Source organism: Felis catus, chromosome A2 (assembly GCF_018350175.1).
Source record: "Felis catus isolate Fca126 chromosome A2, F.catus_Fca126_mat1.0, whole genome shotgun sequence".
Taxonomy (NCBI): domain Eukaryota; kingdom Metazoa; phylum Chordata; class Mammalia; order Carnivora; family Felidae; genus Felis; species Felis catus.
In genome coordinates this window covers 162,869,884-162,884,702 of record NC_058369.1, presented here as the reverse complement: position 1 = coordinate 162,884,702, position 14,819 = coordinate 162,869,884, and the positions used below count along the sequence as shown (strand labels likewise).

General features: G+C 40.6%; 1 pseudogene; it reads left to right on the top strand.

Moving 5' to 3' along the window:
- Window positions 1-7,215: 7,215 nt before the first annotated feature.
- LOC123384087 lies at window positions 7,216-14,526 on the top strand (annotated as a pseudogene).
- Window positions 14,527-14,819: the final 293 nt, after the last annotated feature.

The window sequence follows — 14,819 nt, the reverse complement described above, 5'->3', positions numbered from 1 at the left end:
TATTTCATTCTGTTCGCTAGTCCATCCATTCATTCTTTTTTCTTCTACATTTTTTATACTTGAATATAGAAAGAGAAAAAATTTATTTTTATTTTCTGATTTTATAAAAAATATTTTTCTTTAAATTATATCTACTGTATTTTTTTACTTTCTTGTAAAATTTTTTATTCCATTTTACTTACAGCATTTCACTCTATTCTATTTTATTGTATTCGTTTTTTTAATTATCAAACATTTTCTTTTTATTCCCTTTTCCCCCCTTTCTTTCCCTTTTTTCTCTATTCTGTCGAGTTTCTTTCAACAACCAGACCAGAACACACCTAGGAACTAGCATCCTTTATTTGATTTTTGTTGTGTTGTTTAAATTTTTAAATTTTAATCTTTATTTTTTTATTATTTCTTTTTCATCCAAAATGAAGAAATGAAGGATTTCATTCCAAAAGAAAGAACAGGAGGAAATGCTTCAGACAAATAAGCAAAATGTTTCAACCAGAATTTAGAGTCTGGATAATATAAATATTATCTGGGTTTGAAAAAGCATACAATCCCTTTCCGTGCCTCCCTGCCCCCTGCCCCCTGCCCCTGCCATTTTATAGCAAGTGCCATCGTCCCTCCAATGTCCAGCAGCGTGGTCCCCACCTCTCTCTGGGACCTCACCAGAAAGTGACCTGGATATTCATCCTACCACCGACATCCTCTTAGGCCTTTCTTTTTACCATGTACCTCAGAATCTTCGAGCCTCCATGCATTACTCAATTTCGAAACGACTCCTCCATTTTATGTAATTACCAGAGCAGGACGCTACTTCTTGGCCTTAAAATATATTAGTTCCCCCAGGAGCTGCTGTAACAAATGACCACAATCTTTTGCTTAAAGAGCAGAAACTTACTGTCACATTGTTATGGCTACTGTCTCTCTGGCACAGGCTACAAGTGCCAAACCGAGACGTTCCCAGGGCCATACTCTCCATGAAGTCTCTGGGAAAGTATCCTTCTTTGCTGCTTCTTATCTTCTGGTGCTGGCTGGCCCGCTTTGTTCTTTGCCTTCTACGTGCTTCGCTCCAATCTCGGCCTCTTTTGTCACATGGTGTTCTCTGTGTGTATCTGTGTGTAAACTTCCCTCACTGTGAATGAAATGATTCCAGGCATTGGAGTAGGACTCAACCTTAACTTCATGACATGACATCACAGAGAGCGTGCTCCAAAGAAGGTCACATTCTCAGGTACCAGGGGTTAGCCCTTCTTTAGAAGGACACAATTCAACCTAGGATGGATGGTAAGAGAGGGACAGTGTGTGCAGTGAGGGTACAGTACCCCTGATCTCTTCCTCTCCAGTCCTAGTTGCAGTTACCAGGTTAAGCCCATTGGGATAGTTTTCTTAGGTCTCTGCTTCTTGGAAATCTTCTACTGCCTATGGCTTAGAATCCACATTCCTTGGCCTGGTATTCAAAAGTCATTATAATCAGTCTCAACTTCTCTCCCAAGAATGAGATTCTTCTAGATATCATTGTTCCCGTTAATATCTGTTAACACTTTTGTAAGGAACGAAGGTGATAATGATGGAGAGGCCAGTGCCTGGGACACAGTGGGCCCTCAGTAAAGGCTGGTAATGATTCCTGCACTCCAAATTGTTAGCTGTTCTCTGCCTGTGTCCAGTATATTTCCACCTCCAAGGCTTGAATCATGCTATTTCTCCCTCTCTTTCTTGTCTGAGTACAGTTTTGAAAAAAAGCAAAATCATGCCTCTTGGGCAAGTATAAACACATCAAAGATTTTGCTCAACTCATGGCGTGACTAGTGAACCAGAATGATAGTATAATTGGTCAAAGTTCCTTTGAATGGCTCAATCACTTTAGCATCTTACTCTTTTATATATATATATATATATATATATATATATATATATATATGAAATTTATTGACAAATTGGTTTGCATACAACACCCAGTGCTCATCCCAAAAGGTGCCCTCCTCAATACCCATCACCCACCCTCTCCTCCCTCCCACCCCCCATCAACCGTCTGTTCTCAGTTTTTAACAGTCTCTTATGCTTTGGCTCTCTCCCACTCTAACCTCTTTTTTTTTTCCTTCCCCTCCCCCATGGGTTCCAGTTAAGTTTCTCAGGATCCACATAAGAGTGAAACCATATGGTATCTGTCTTTCTCTGTATGGCTTATTTCACTTAGCATCACACTCTCCAGTTCCATCCACGTTGCTACAAAAGGCCATATTTCATTTTTTCTCATTGCCACGTAATATTCCATTATAGCATCTTACTCTTGATCTCAGCTCAGGTCTTGACCTTAGGGTCTTGAGTTTGGGCTCCATGCGGGTGTGAAACCTAGTTAAAAACAAACAAATAAGCAAAGAATAAAACAAAAAACACAAACAAACAGAAACACAAACTTCATTTGAAATCAAGGGTTGATGTGTTCAAGAGAGTAGTAAAATGTAATTTTTGAGTTCTATATTCCACCAGACAGAAAATTCGCTGAGTATCTATAAGGCAGAGATGTGCAAAAAACCTCTCTGTCCTTAAAGTGTTGTAAAATATCACAGCTGATAATCAAGCACAGCACCACACAGAACAATAGAACACTCAAGTAATCTCTCTTGCCTATTTCCAAGTTTTGGATCATTTTCGTAGCGTTCTCTACTTTGTGATCATAAGCAGTTTCCAACAAGTATTGTTGATCCTAGAAGATTGTTTTTACTATGCATGGCCTGATTATTTATATAGATGCAGCAAGAATCTTAATTAACTGGAAAAGCCTCCTTGAGTTTGCTCGGGAAATCTAGAGCCTAATCATATTAAGCAACTATCAATTCCAAAGGATACGCTTCCTTTGGAAATTTTCAAAATGAATTTTGAATCAGACTTTTCAAAGCCCCTGCCATTCTTCTATCCTAGGAGTAGGAAACCAAGGCCCAAACACTTTCTCCAGTAAACTTTGCATGCTGTACCCATAAATCTCAGTGAATTTCCCTCTTCCTGAGGTCTCCAAAATTTGCCTAGGTTTCCTGACTACAAGGGCGTGGACTTCCTTATTACCTGAGAGACTGGGATCCTGGATGCCAGACATCATATTAGTTTTCTTATGATGGTTTTGGAGACATTAGCCCCACATGTAACACCAACAATTTCTCCTTAGCAGTGGTCTGATGGTCTTTGATTAAACAACAATCACTCTCAAATGTCACACTGTACATAAGGCCTTGCTGCAGAATCGATTTTTCCAATGGTATCTTTGTAAACAAGACGACAGATTTTCATTAAACCTATGCAATTGGTTCTATCACCATGAAAGTGAATGAAACTCAGTAGAAGAGTTTGTTTCTGAATTCTGAGGTTAAGTGAAAATCAGATGACAGTTAAAAATGGTTGCTATGGGTTTACAAATAAACAGTCTACTAAATCATGGATTAGAGATAGTTTAAGGAGAAAGAAATAAGGTTTCCACAAATAGCCATACAAGTAGAACATCAAACAGAATGCCATCAATATTCCAAACAAATAACCACAATGGCACATCTTGAATCCGTTCACTCAGTCCTATGTCATTACTTCTCACTCTGCTGGATCTTGAGTCAGTCGTCTGATTTCCTGAGGTACATATGCTTCCAGACTGAGAGTCCCAGTAGTCCTGGCTTTGCTCACTGGCAGAGTCTGAGCATTGAGTCAGTGCTGCCATTTTGAAAACCTGCTCTGAAGAGTCTCTTTGAGGCAACAGTAGTTCAGAGCACGTCCTACAGTTTTTCCCCTGAAGCTCCAAGACTGTGACCCTCTGGTGAAGACACAAATTCTGAGTGGTCACTTTTGGCAGATCTTCGGAGAAGCCTTAGGAGGAAGCAGGGACCTGTTTGAGAACAGCACTGAATGGTTGTGGTTCATAACCGAATATAACATCATGAAAGACAGTAAAAGGCTCTTTGGGGGCATGGTCCTTATTTCATGAGGGTTTGGTCAATGTTTCCTTTGAGGGATTCAGCCCCAAGTGCACTGTCACACCTAACACCTATATCTCTTTTGTGACATGGCTGCCATTAGCCTGCAAGAGGCAGCTCTTCTTGCACATCCGTGGAGCCAGAAGACAATTTCATTAAAGCCATGTTAGTGCAGGGGTATAGATAATCCAAATCCCTTATCCTGGTAGACAGGCTGTGGAGGTGCTGAGTCTTCCTTTTCATGCAGTGCCCTTTGGGGGTGGAGTGAGTGAGGAGAAACCAGGAAACCTTGAGTGATATCCAACAATTCACTTAATGGATATTGTTACAAAGTAGAAGTGACAAGTTTTTTGGGGGCAACAAAAGAGAAGGCTCCAGAATCCCTAACCGGCAACATGATGGTATTTGGGGATAAGGTAAGTGGGTTTCCATGAGTTCATGAATCTGGGGTCGTCTTGACGGGATTAGTGCCCTTGTAAGAAGAGATAGCAGAGAGTTGCTTCCTCGCTCCATCATGTATGGACACGGTGAGACAGTGCCATTTGCAAATCAGGAAGTGAGCCTTTCCCAGGGAAACAAGTTGGCTGGCACATTGGGCTTGGGTTGCCCAGTCTCCAGAACTGTGAGAGATTAATTCCTGTTGTTCCTGCTCCCAGGCTGTGGTATTAGGGCAGTCCACGCTGACTAAGACAGCATCTATGATGTGTAGGTGAGCCTCAGGATGGTAATCTATGAGGCTAGCATTGAGGGTTGTATTATTACTACTAACTACTACCTGTTGATCACTATGGTCTGAGAAGCACTTCATGTGTACGACTTTGTCTGGGTGCACAGTGACCTTCTGAAGTAAGTACTCCATTTTAATGATTAGGAAAGTGAGTTGAAGAGAGGTTAACATACCCAAATGTGGCAGGATGAATGGTGGCCCCAGAAAGATGTCCACACCCTAATCCCCAGAGCCTGTGAATGTTACCTTATTCCATAAGGATTTTGCAGATGTTATTAAGTTAATGATTTTGAGATAAGATAATTCTGAATTATCTGAGTGGGCCCAAGATGTAATCAGAAATGTCCTTCTAAGGAGGAGGTACGAAGGCATTGTGATGAAGGCAGCAGAGATTGGTGTGATGTGGCCACAAGCCCAGGAGAGCAGGCAGCTTCTGGAAGATGAAAGAGGCAAGGAATGGATTGTCTCCTAGAGCCTCCAGAAAGAACCAGCTCTGCAGGACCTTGATTTTATCTCCATAAGACTAATTTCATATTCTTGTCTTCCAGTATTGTTGGAGATTAATTTTATATTGTTTTAGGCTACTAAAGTTTTGATAGCTTGTTATGGCAACAACAGAAAACTGACTCACCAGGTTATAGAGATGATATGTAGAAGAACCAGGACAATGTAGGGAACCATTCTTTTTCATCTCCTGTTATTATCTCTGCAATGTTTTAATAAATTGAGCTTTGAGGCCATCTAGATCTAAGCAGCAGAAAACTCCCTGATTCCCACAAGAAGACTCCTGTAGAATTTAAAGAATGTCGTTTAATGACCCCACAACTTTTGGAAAATTCATTATATCCACATTGCTTTGTGTGTGTGAGATTGAAATAATAAGAGGAAAACATAAAAAAAGGAAGTGGAAGGAAGCCGTCAATGATGAGGAGCGTGGCTAAGTGAGCAATACAGATATGGGGCAAGACTGGCTCTATCAAATATCTTCTAGAAGGAGATCACTCATAACTTAGGGCTCAGCATGGGACTGATAAGAGCCACATGCCCCTCTTTAACCAATGATCGCACGGCTCTTACCATTTGAGACCCACATCTGATTTCCTGTGGCATCCATGGATTCTGTGTCAACTACTCTCCCGTTCCCACTAGGGAACTTACCAGCATACATGAGGATAATACCTGGAGAAGCAATTAGCTGACCAGGAAACATCCAAGGTGGCTCTGGCTGGACACGTTTCACTCAAGGAATATATAGATTGAAATGAAACTAGGCAATGGTAGAGATATTTTGAGTAGGACATATGGTTCTGGCTCTCCTCTAGACTTCTATGTATGGAGCGTCATCAAGACCAACTTCATGGGTATGTAAAGGACCCTGTGATGTTATCTTGAAATTCTTAAGTTTTGTGTGTGTGTGTGTGTGTGTGTGTGTGTTTATGTGTGTTTGTTTGTTTGATTCTCTTTGACAAAGGGCCTGGCATTTTTATTTTGTGCCAGACCCTGCAAATTACATAGCTGGTCCTGGTCTGTGTCTTTATTGCAAGTTGGAAAACAGTTACCTGCGGCCCTCCAAGTCATTAACACCAATAAGTAGTCCAATGATATTGACCAATAATATACTCATTAACACGGTAATTTCAAAATGTAGCTACTTCCTTCCATTGGTTGTCACCCCATTATACATTACTTCCTGCCACATTTAGTCTTCTTAGTACTCACTTTTAAGCTTCAGCATCGACTAATCCCATGTCTCAAAGTAATCAACAAAAATATATAATCAAAACCATAATAATTTTATGGTGATGCAACAAATAATTGGAACAGCTGGTCAACCATGAGAGCTTTGACCATCTGCCTCTCATCTCATGGTTTCCAGAGCAGGTTGGAATGGGTGTACTGGCTAAATCTGAAAAAGTCTATTTCTGCCTGGGTCTGGGGTAGGGGAAGGTAGGAAGGTTTAGGGGAAAGATGATTCTCCTCCCTGGGTCCATCTTTTCTTGTCAGGTCATGCATATTTTTCGGCTTGAGAGAACCATATGAAGAATACTGTAGAAGGTGTGTGGTCATTGGATGACTTTTTCCAGGCTACATCTTCCTCATTTACTCTTGGTTCTCAATGGTTTAGACTCTTTTGGCTTTGTACCTGAGGGCTGTTAAATTTTTAATGAGTAACTTGAGAGCTTCATGAAAGACCATCATGAAAGCCCATATGATGCAATCACTGGGAAGTATCCCAGGCTCTAAATTTGGACACATCTAGCCACATATCTGAGTTCCTTTCTCCCAGAATCAACCCAGCATCTCCCACTCCATCAGAGAAGATGATCAGAGAGCACGCCCGGCTCTGTGTGCATGATTTGGGTCACTTAATAAGGGCCTTTGGGATCCACCAGTATAACCCCAAACAACAAATATAGCTTTGGGAATTTTGTGTGATAGCAGGCACATGGAGAAAAAGCTTACACCTTGGTAAAACTAAAGTATTCCCCAAATTATAGGGTAATATTTCTGTCTCTTTAAAGATGAATAGTTCCTTCACTAGCTCCACCCAATCTGAGCTTCCTGCCTCAGAGGTTTAAAAGGTGCAAACACTTTTTCCTCTCAGTTAAACAAAAGCACCAGCTCAAACAGCTTCTTTGGAGAACACTGGGGATCTCATCAGCTCATTGGAAAGAAGGTGAGCCTGGCCTAAGGCAATAGAGCCTGGAGGGGCAGCAGGACACAGGGCTGTGCATGGTGTGGGTCCTGGTCTGAGAGGGGACCAAGTACTGTGCCAGCAGCCCAGCAAACAGGATGCTGCCACAGGGGTCCCGGGGGAAGAAGAGTGGGAGTAAGGAGATTGATTGGCCCATGTCCACACGTCTCCTATTTAGCAGGACAAACTTGCTGAACAGCATATCTTCTATCAGTTGCTGTCATGACAGAGTGAGTGCTGCCTGACACCCCATCCATTTCCCTTAGTGGGAAACTAGTATCCTCAAGGCAGGTCTTTAGACCTGGAAGGCAATTTAGAGACAAATCTGGCCCAATCCCTTTTGTTCCTGAAAGAAAATCTGAATCCTAGACGGTGTGCTTGTGGTTTTATAAAATTCCCCGGGATACCCAGGTCACAAATGGCACAGGAAGTCTAGAATTCAGCTGCCTGTGTCCTTTCCAACATGTAAGAGAGAAATGGTGTGATCGACAGTGTAACAGAGGAGGTAAAGAAGGGATGCCATGGGGATAGAATGAGCTATTCTATAGAAAACAAATGTGTGTGAAGCCCTTTGGCTGCCTTCCCTAATTCCAGGGTTGCTACCAGTTCATGTTTCTGGACAGAGAGTGATCTACCTCCCCTGGCCTTCCATGATCTATTTATGATCCAATGTAAACAGAAATGTAGAATCAAGGACTTGAGAAGGAACCAGAAAGAGACCAGAGCATGCAAGGGTTATGCATGAGTGTAGAGGTCAGACATACTTTGCATTGGATCCCTTCTCTGCCCAAAGCCCTTGGGTGTGACCTTGGGCAACTTTCTCAGCATTTCTGAGCCACATCAATCACCTCATTTAAAAAATTAGAGTGGGGGCGCCTATCTGGCTCAGTGGGAAGAGCATGGGACTCTTGATCTCAGGCTTGTGAGTTTGAGCCTCATGCTGGGTGTAGAGATTAAATACATACATACATATATACACTTTAAACATTAGAATACTAAAATGTATTAAATTACTAGAATACTAAAAATTTTATCACTTTATCGGTAAATACTTCCATATCTATGTCTGGAAGATAAAGGTCATTAAAATATACCATAATCAGAGTTCAAAAAGCAATTAGAATTCTTAAAAAATTACCAGCTGTATTCCAATTCCCAGATTGTCTCATAGATTTTAAAATTGAAATCAGCTCCAAATACAGTTCATAAATTGTGATTCTTTCATATCTCTTGTTTAATTTGATAAATAAGTTTTCATCTTCCTGTTTGTTTTTGTAAAATGTTTCTGTTTAAGAAACGGTTGGTCCTTTGTCCAAGAGAATTGGACAGTGTACATTTTGCTCTTTAAATCCTCAAGTGTCATATGACATGTTCTTCTAGTTTCCGTGTTTTGTATAAATTTAAATTTAAGGAGAGGCTTGATCAGATTAAGGCTTGCCTGGTTAGTTGGGTGGCAATATTTCATAGGTGCAGTTGTAAACTTCCATCAGAAGACACCTTATATATTCTTCTGTCTCTTTCTGGAATGTAGCAGACAGTAATGATAGCCTAGAGTAACTTTGTTTCATTAACGGTCGCAAATTATAGTATTATAATTCTATCAGTCTTTCTTCATTGATTGAATGGCATAATCCTATAAAAGAAACTTCCCCTGAATCATACTTTCATTTCTATAAGGTGTAGTTAATAAGACAAAAGGAATGCTTGATTCTTTTTTCTCCATGTTCAGACTGATGACATCATTTCCTAGCATACCCCAAAGAGAACAATTCACTTCTTTTGCGATGATGGTATTGATATGAATTCATGAACTTCAACATATTTGATGAATTTTAATCCATTGACATTATTATTCTCATTAATACTCAAATTACCCCATCTCTGTCCAGTCAGCCTCTTCAAGTTGGCCCTGTAGTCCTTTCGGTAAGATCCAAACATTTTTTTTTTTTGAAAGTGATCTCTGCACCCAATGTGGGGCTAGAACTCATGAACGTGGGATCAAGAGATGCATACTGTATTGACAGAGCTAGCCAGGCGTCCCACGGTCTGAGTAGTTTTTGATAGCATCCTCGCTTTCTAGTATGACTAGATAGTCTAAGATCCACTTGCACATTTCTTGGCCCAGATCTGGAATCGGACCTTCTCCTAAGAGTCCTAATGTTTTTGGTGGGAAATGGCATTTGAAGAGCACGGTATGGGCACTAAGGGTGCTCATTGCTACTGGGCTTGTCCTTGGGCTTCAAAACTACACATGTGCACAAAAAGCTAAGAATAGGACAGGATTCCTGAAAACAATTTAGGATTTTTTTGACGTTTTTTCCCCCTATTTGGCCTTATACTCTATTCCATTAGGACAATAGCCAATGAAGCAACTGCATTTTCAAGTTTCTTGGACCAATTCTTTGTGTGGTTTGTCTATTACACAAAATATTATGTATTGCATTTGCTTTTGATTTTTACTAGTTATCTGAAAATATAGTTTTTGTTGTATAATTATGTAAGCTGTTTACAGATGTTCCTCACTATCTGCAAGCAGAACGTTCCTATGAAATCCTTTATGAAACAAAATGACATAAAGGAGAGAAGCAATTACCATGAATGTACATGGAAAAAGGGTGCGCATTCCCAGATCTCCCCCAAATAACCTCCCTTATGTGTTTCTGATACTTTTAGACACAACTTGTTAACAGATGCACACATTCAATTGAGAGAAAGCCCACGTGCTCATCTGGCTCACAGCTCTGGTGGCTGGATGGTGAACCCCTGTGTGAGGTTCCTGGGGAAGGTGATTGGCAGCTGGCGTGGACAACGAACCACTCGGCCTCTCCATTAGCTCAACTGGCTGTAAAACAAATGCGGAACGCTGTATTCGTGTTCAGCTTTTTTTTTTGTACAAATGAAAAATCCTCTTTGAATTTATGTCAGCCAGCAACAGCAGGTACACATGTAGGTCTTTCATAAAGGAAAAAAAGCTGTGATTCGAACGCTCAAAAAGAAGGAAGTACATGCTTTCAAGACAAATCTATGAAATCGAAGTATATTCAAAGTAGTTTCCAGGTTCTACCCTGTCCCCCGCCTTATTCCTCCCATCCCTCTGTCAGTAACTTCTTTGGTGACGGTTCAGATGATCTGCCATTGCTTTATCATGTGCATGAATATATGTTGTATTTTGTACCAACAGTTCATGTTCCTCCCTACTAGAGAAATGACAGTAAACTAAATATTATTTTCTTCACTTTGCCTTTTTTTTTTGCTTAATGAAATATCCTGGAGATCTCTCCATCCCGGCATAGAGAGGTATTTCTTATTCGTTTCTACAGTTGGATAGTACATCGCTGTGTGTATGTACCTTGGTTTATTCAATCAGACCCCTACTAGTGGGCATTTGGTAGATTTTTGGTCTTTTGCTATTACAAATAGTGATGTGGAGAATAAACGTATGCCTAATCTTTACCTATGTTTTTGTCAGTGTAGCTGTGGGATATAAGGAAGGGAAACTTCTTCCTCTACCTTCAAGGTCTTCCAGCTGCACTAAGAATTACATTCACTTGAGGCAGATTAACAAGAGAAAAAAAAGCACTGTGCACAGATGCTCAGTAATGAAACTAAAACCAAGAGAAATGACCAAAGCAGGCAGTTTTTATACTTTTTAGGCAAAGAGACGGTGGATCTGTGAGGGATTGACAAAACAAGGAAAACTTAACTTTAGGAGCATCTGTTAGGCAGGAATTCTAAAGAGACTTCGGGCTGGGATAGTAAATTAGTAGAAAGTAGTGGGCTGTTTATACAGTCTTCTTGGCTCTAAATCTCCCATCCCTGATCATAAGGGTGTCTCTTTACCTCCTGGGACAGGAAGGGCACCTTTTACATGGGAGATTTGTTTCCTGCTTGCAGGGGTACAGAAGAGGGTCTTAGTAATCTTGGCACACAGGCTGTATCTTAAGTTACTTTTGTATGAAATAGTCAGTATGCCAAAGGTGCACGTTTAGGGGTGACCTGTCCTTGTCCACTATAGGCATAAATCCTAAAATTGGGACTCACAATCCAAGAATAAATGTATATGTAATTTGTATGATATTGCTAATTTCTCCTTTGTAGGTTTTAGACTGTTTTTCTATTCTCATTAGCCATGGAGGAGAAAACCTGTTTCCTCTAAACCTTTACTGACTGATTATAGCAGCAAATTTTTGCACTTTTGCTAAATCTGTAAGTGGAGAAATAGTATCTCAGTGTAATTTTAATTTGTTATATTTAGTTTTTTTCTTTTCCTATGTTGGATTTATATTTCTCTACTTTAAGTGAGTGTTCATATATTTTTACATAGTTGAGGAGCATTGACATTTCTTTTTTTTTCTTTGAACTGTTTATTCCTATGTCTTGCTCCATTTTCTATCGAGCTGTTGGAAATTTGTCTCTCTACTTTTAGGTATTCTTTGTATAAGAGGAGAATTAACCCTCTTTGATATAGTCTGACATCCATATTTTAATTGTCTGTGGTGTTCATTGTCTCCCACTGTCTTTTAGATCTTTATGTAGTCAGATGTATGAATCCTTTTCCTACAATCTTTCAAATCTTGGAAAGAGTTGCCCCGCCCCTAGGTTACAAAGGATATGTCTGAGTTTCTTCTAGTATTTATGTGGATTGATTTTTAGTGTTTATATTTGTAATGTATTTAGCATGTGAATGGCATGAAGACGTGGGTGCAGTTTTGTCTTTTTGTGTGGTTTTGTAGTTATCCCAATGCTGGTTATTAATTATTAGTTATTAGTTATTTCTCCCCATTGCTGTGAGATGCTCACAGATGCCTCATGGAAGATAAATGTAACATAATACAATTGAACTGGATACTCATGAATATAGTAGACCAATTTGGTCTATTTCTGAATTGTCTGTTTTTGTTTTCTGTTCTGTCTCTGTTCACACACACGTCCTACTGCCTTAATTATAGGGGCTAAAATATTTTACTGTCTGGTAGAGCTAGTCCTCTCTCATCGTTCTTCTGATTTTGACTCTACAGGCTAATTTTCTTTCTTCATTCATCCAAATGAATGTAATAGTCAACTATTTTAGCTGCAGGGAAAAAAGTGGTGACAAAAATTTTTAACTTATATTTATATAAAATCACGTTAAAGAAGTATCTATTAAATCAGTGTTGAATGTGGGGAATTGTCTCTTCTGCATCGAGGTATTTTTCTTCTTAGTGTACTACTAGAGATGTGTTGTAACAATCCATTTTCTCATATTGAACCACCCTAGTATTTCTGAAATAAATCACATGTAATTGTGGGGTATTACTTTTTAGTGTCTGACAATTTATTTGGGATTTTTGCATTATTATTCACAAATAAGACATGTCTGTAGCTTTATTTATTGGTTAAATCTTTGTTAACCTTTGGGATCAATATCATACTTGTGTCATAGAAAGAATTGGAAAGGTTTCCTTCTGTTTTAAGTCATCAGGAATAGTTTAAGAAAGGTTTAAATGAGATCCCCATGAAACCATCTGGGCCTGGTACTCTTTTGTAGGGGAACTCTTTACTTTGTTGTTTCTCCCATGGTGATTGAATTGTTTCATCTTTCTGTATTCATGGGACCTACATGGGTAGTAGACTACTGCAGGATTTCAGGGAGGAACACATAGGTCATAAGACTGAGGTGATGGTTTCCACTTACCCCCATTGACTCTTTTTCTTCTCCTTCCCTTTTTTATGCCCCAGAGGCTCCTGGTAGTGACATGGCGTACCCTGAGGACAACACTCTGAGGATTGTACTAGTGGGGAAAACTGGAAGTGGGAAGAGCGCAACGGCAAACACCATCTTGGGGAGTAGAGTCTTTGAGTCTAGAGTTGCTCCCCATGCTGCCACCTCCAGCTGTCAAAGAGCATCCCAGGAATGGAAGGGGAGGAAAATTGTTGTTGTTGACACCCCAGGGCTCTTTGACAACAAGGAGACCCTGGATACCACATGCAGGGAAATCAGCCAGTGTGTCCTCTACTCCTGCCCTGGGCCCCATGCCATCGTGTTGATCCTCCAGCTGGGCCGCTACACAGATGAAGAGCAGAAGACCGTGGCATTGATCAAGGCTCTCTTTGGGAAGCCAGCCTTGAAGCACATAATCATATTGTTCACTCGCAAAGATAACTTGGAGGAGCAGAGCCTGAGTGACTTCTTAGCAGATGCAGATGTGAAACTAAGAAACATCATCAGCGAGTGTGGGAACCGCTACTGTGCCTTCAACAACACAGCCTCAGACTGAGAAGGAAGCTCAAGTGCAGGAGCTGGTGCAGCTGATAGAGGAGATGGTGCAGAACAACGGAGGGGCATACTTTACCGATGCCATTTACAAGGACACAGAAAAGAGGCTGAAGCAACAGGCAAAAGTCCTGAGGAAGATCTACACTGATCAAGTAAATAATGAAATTAAACTTGTAGAAAAGGAATATGCTCATAAATCACAGGAAGAACGGGAGGAAAAAATAAAATCTCTAAAGAGGAAGTATGCTGAACAGACAAAAAATATCAGGGAAGAAGCTGAGAAGGGCATATTTGAACATGTTTTAAATGTGATTATGTGGGTGCTTTCAAAAATATGGTATATGTTTTGGTAGTAAAGTCCATTTCATTTTTTCTTTTGAATTTATGATGTTTTGCGATAGTGGTAGATTGTAGTTTCCATAGATAGCTGTGACAATAGCTTCTACTTATTCTTCCTATAACCTGACCCTGTTACTCCTGCCACTGAGTTGCGGGGCCTGTGTCCTCTACCTTGGAACTGAGCAGATCTGGGACTGTTTCAATTAATAGCAGATGGTTGAAGCAACACCTTGTGACTCTAAGGTTGCATATGGGCAATGCTTCCTTGCCCTGTTGGGTTTCTTGCCCTTGGAACTTGACTGTCATGTTGTGAGAAAGCCCAGGCTGCCTCTTGAGAGGCCCCCATGCAAAGAGCCTGAAGTCACTGGCCCACTTCCCAGCTCACCTTTCATTTGTGACTCACACCAACTTGCCTGCCATGCAAGTGAGGCAACACAGAAGCGGGCCCTCCGGTTGCCCTGCCATCTCAGGCGAAGTTGCAGAAAGCAAAGATGATCCATTCCCACTGAGTCCTGCCCAAATTGCAGCTTTATGAGAACAAATAAATGATGGCTTTTGTTTTTAACCACTGAGCTTCTGAATGGTTTGTTATGCAGCGAGAACTAACCAGAATGAAGCCTCTTCCCAGCTCTCAGTCCCCACCGCCTCCCCTTCCCACCTGTCCCTCTTCACACAAAGTTGGCATAATCAGGCAATGGCATATAGAGTTCAAAGACTCAGGAAAATTCAAATCAGAAATCCTGCACATGTTAAGTGTCTGAACCACTGGTCACATGTGTCGTTGCACTGCATGGCCACAAGTCCTATGTTAGGGAGGTATTGGGTTTCTGGAAAGATTGTTCTGTGGTTCATGGAGAT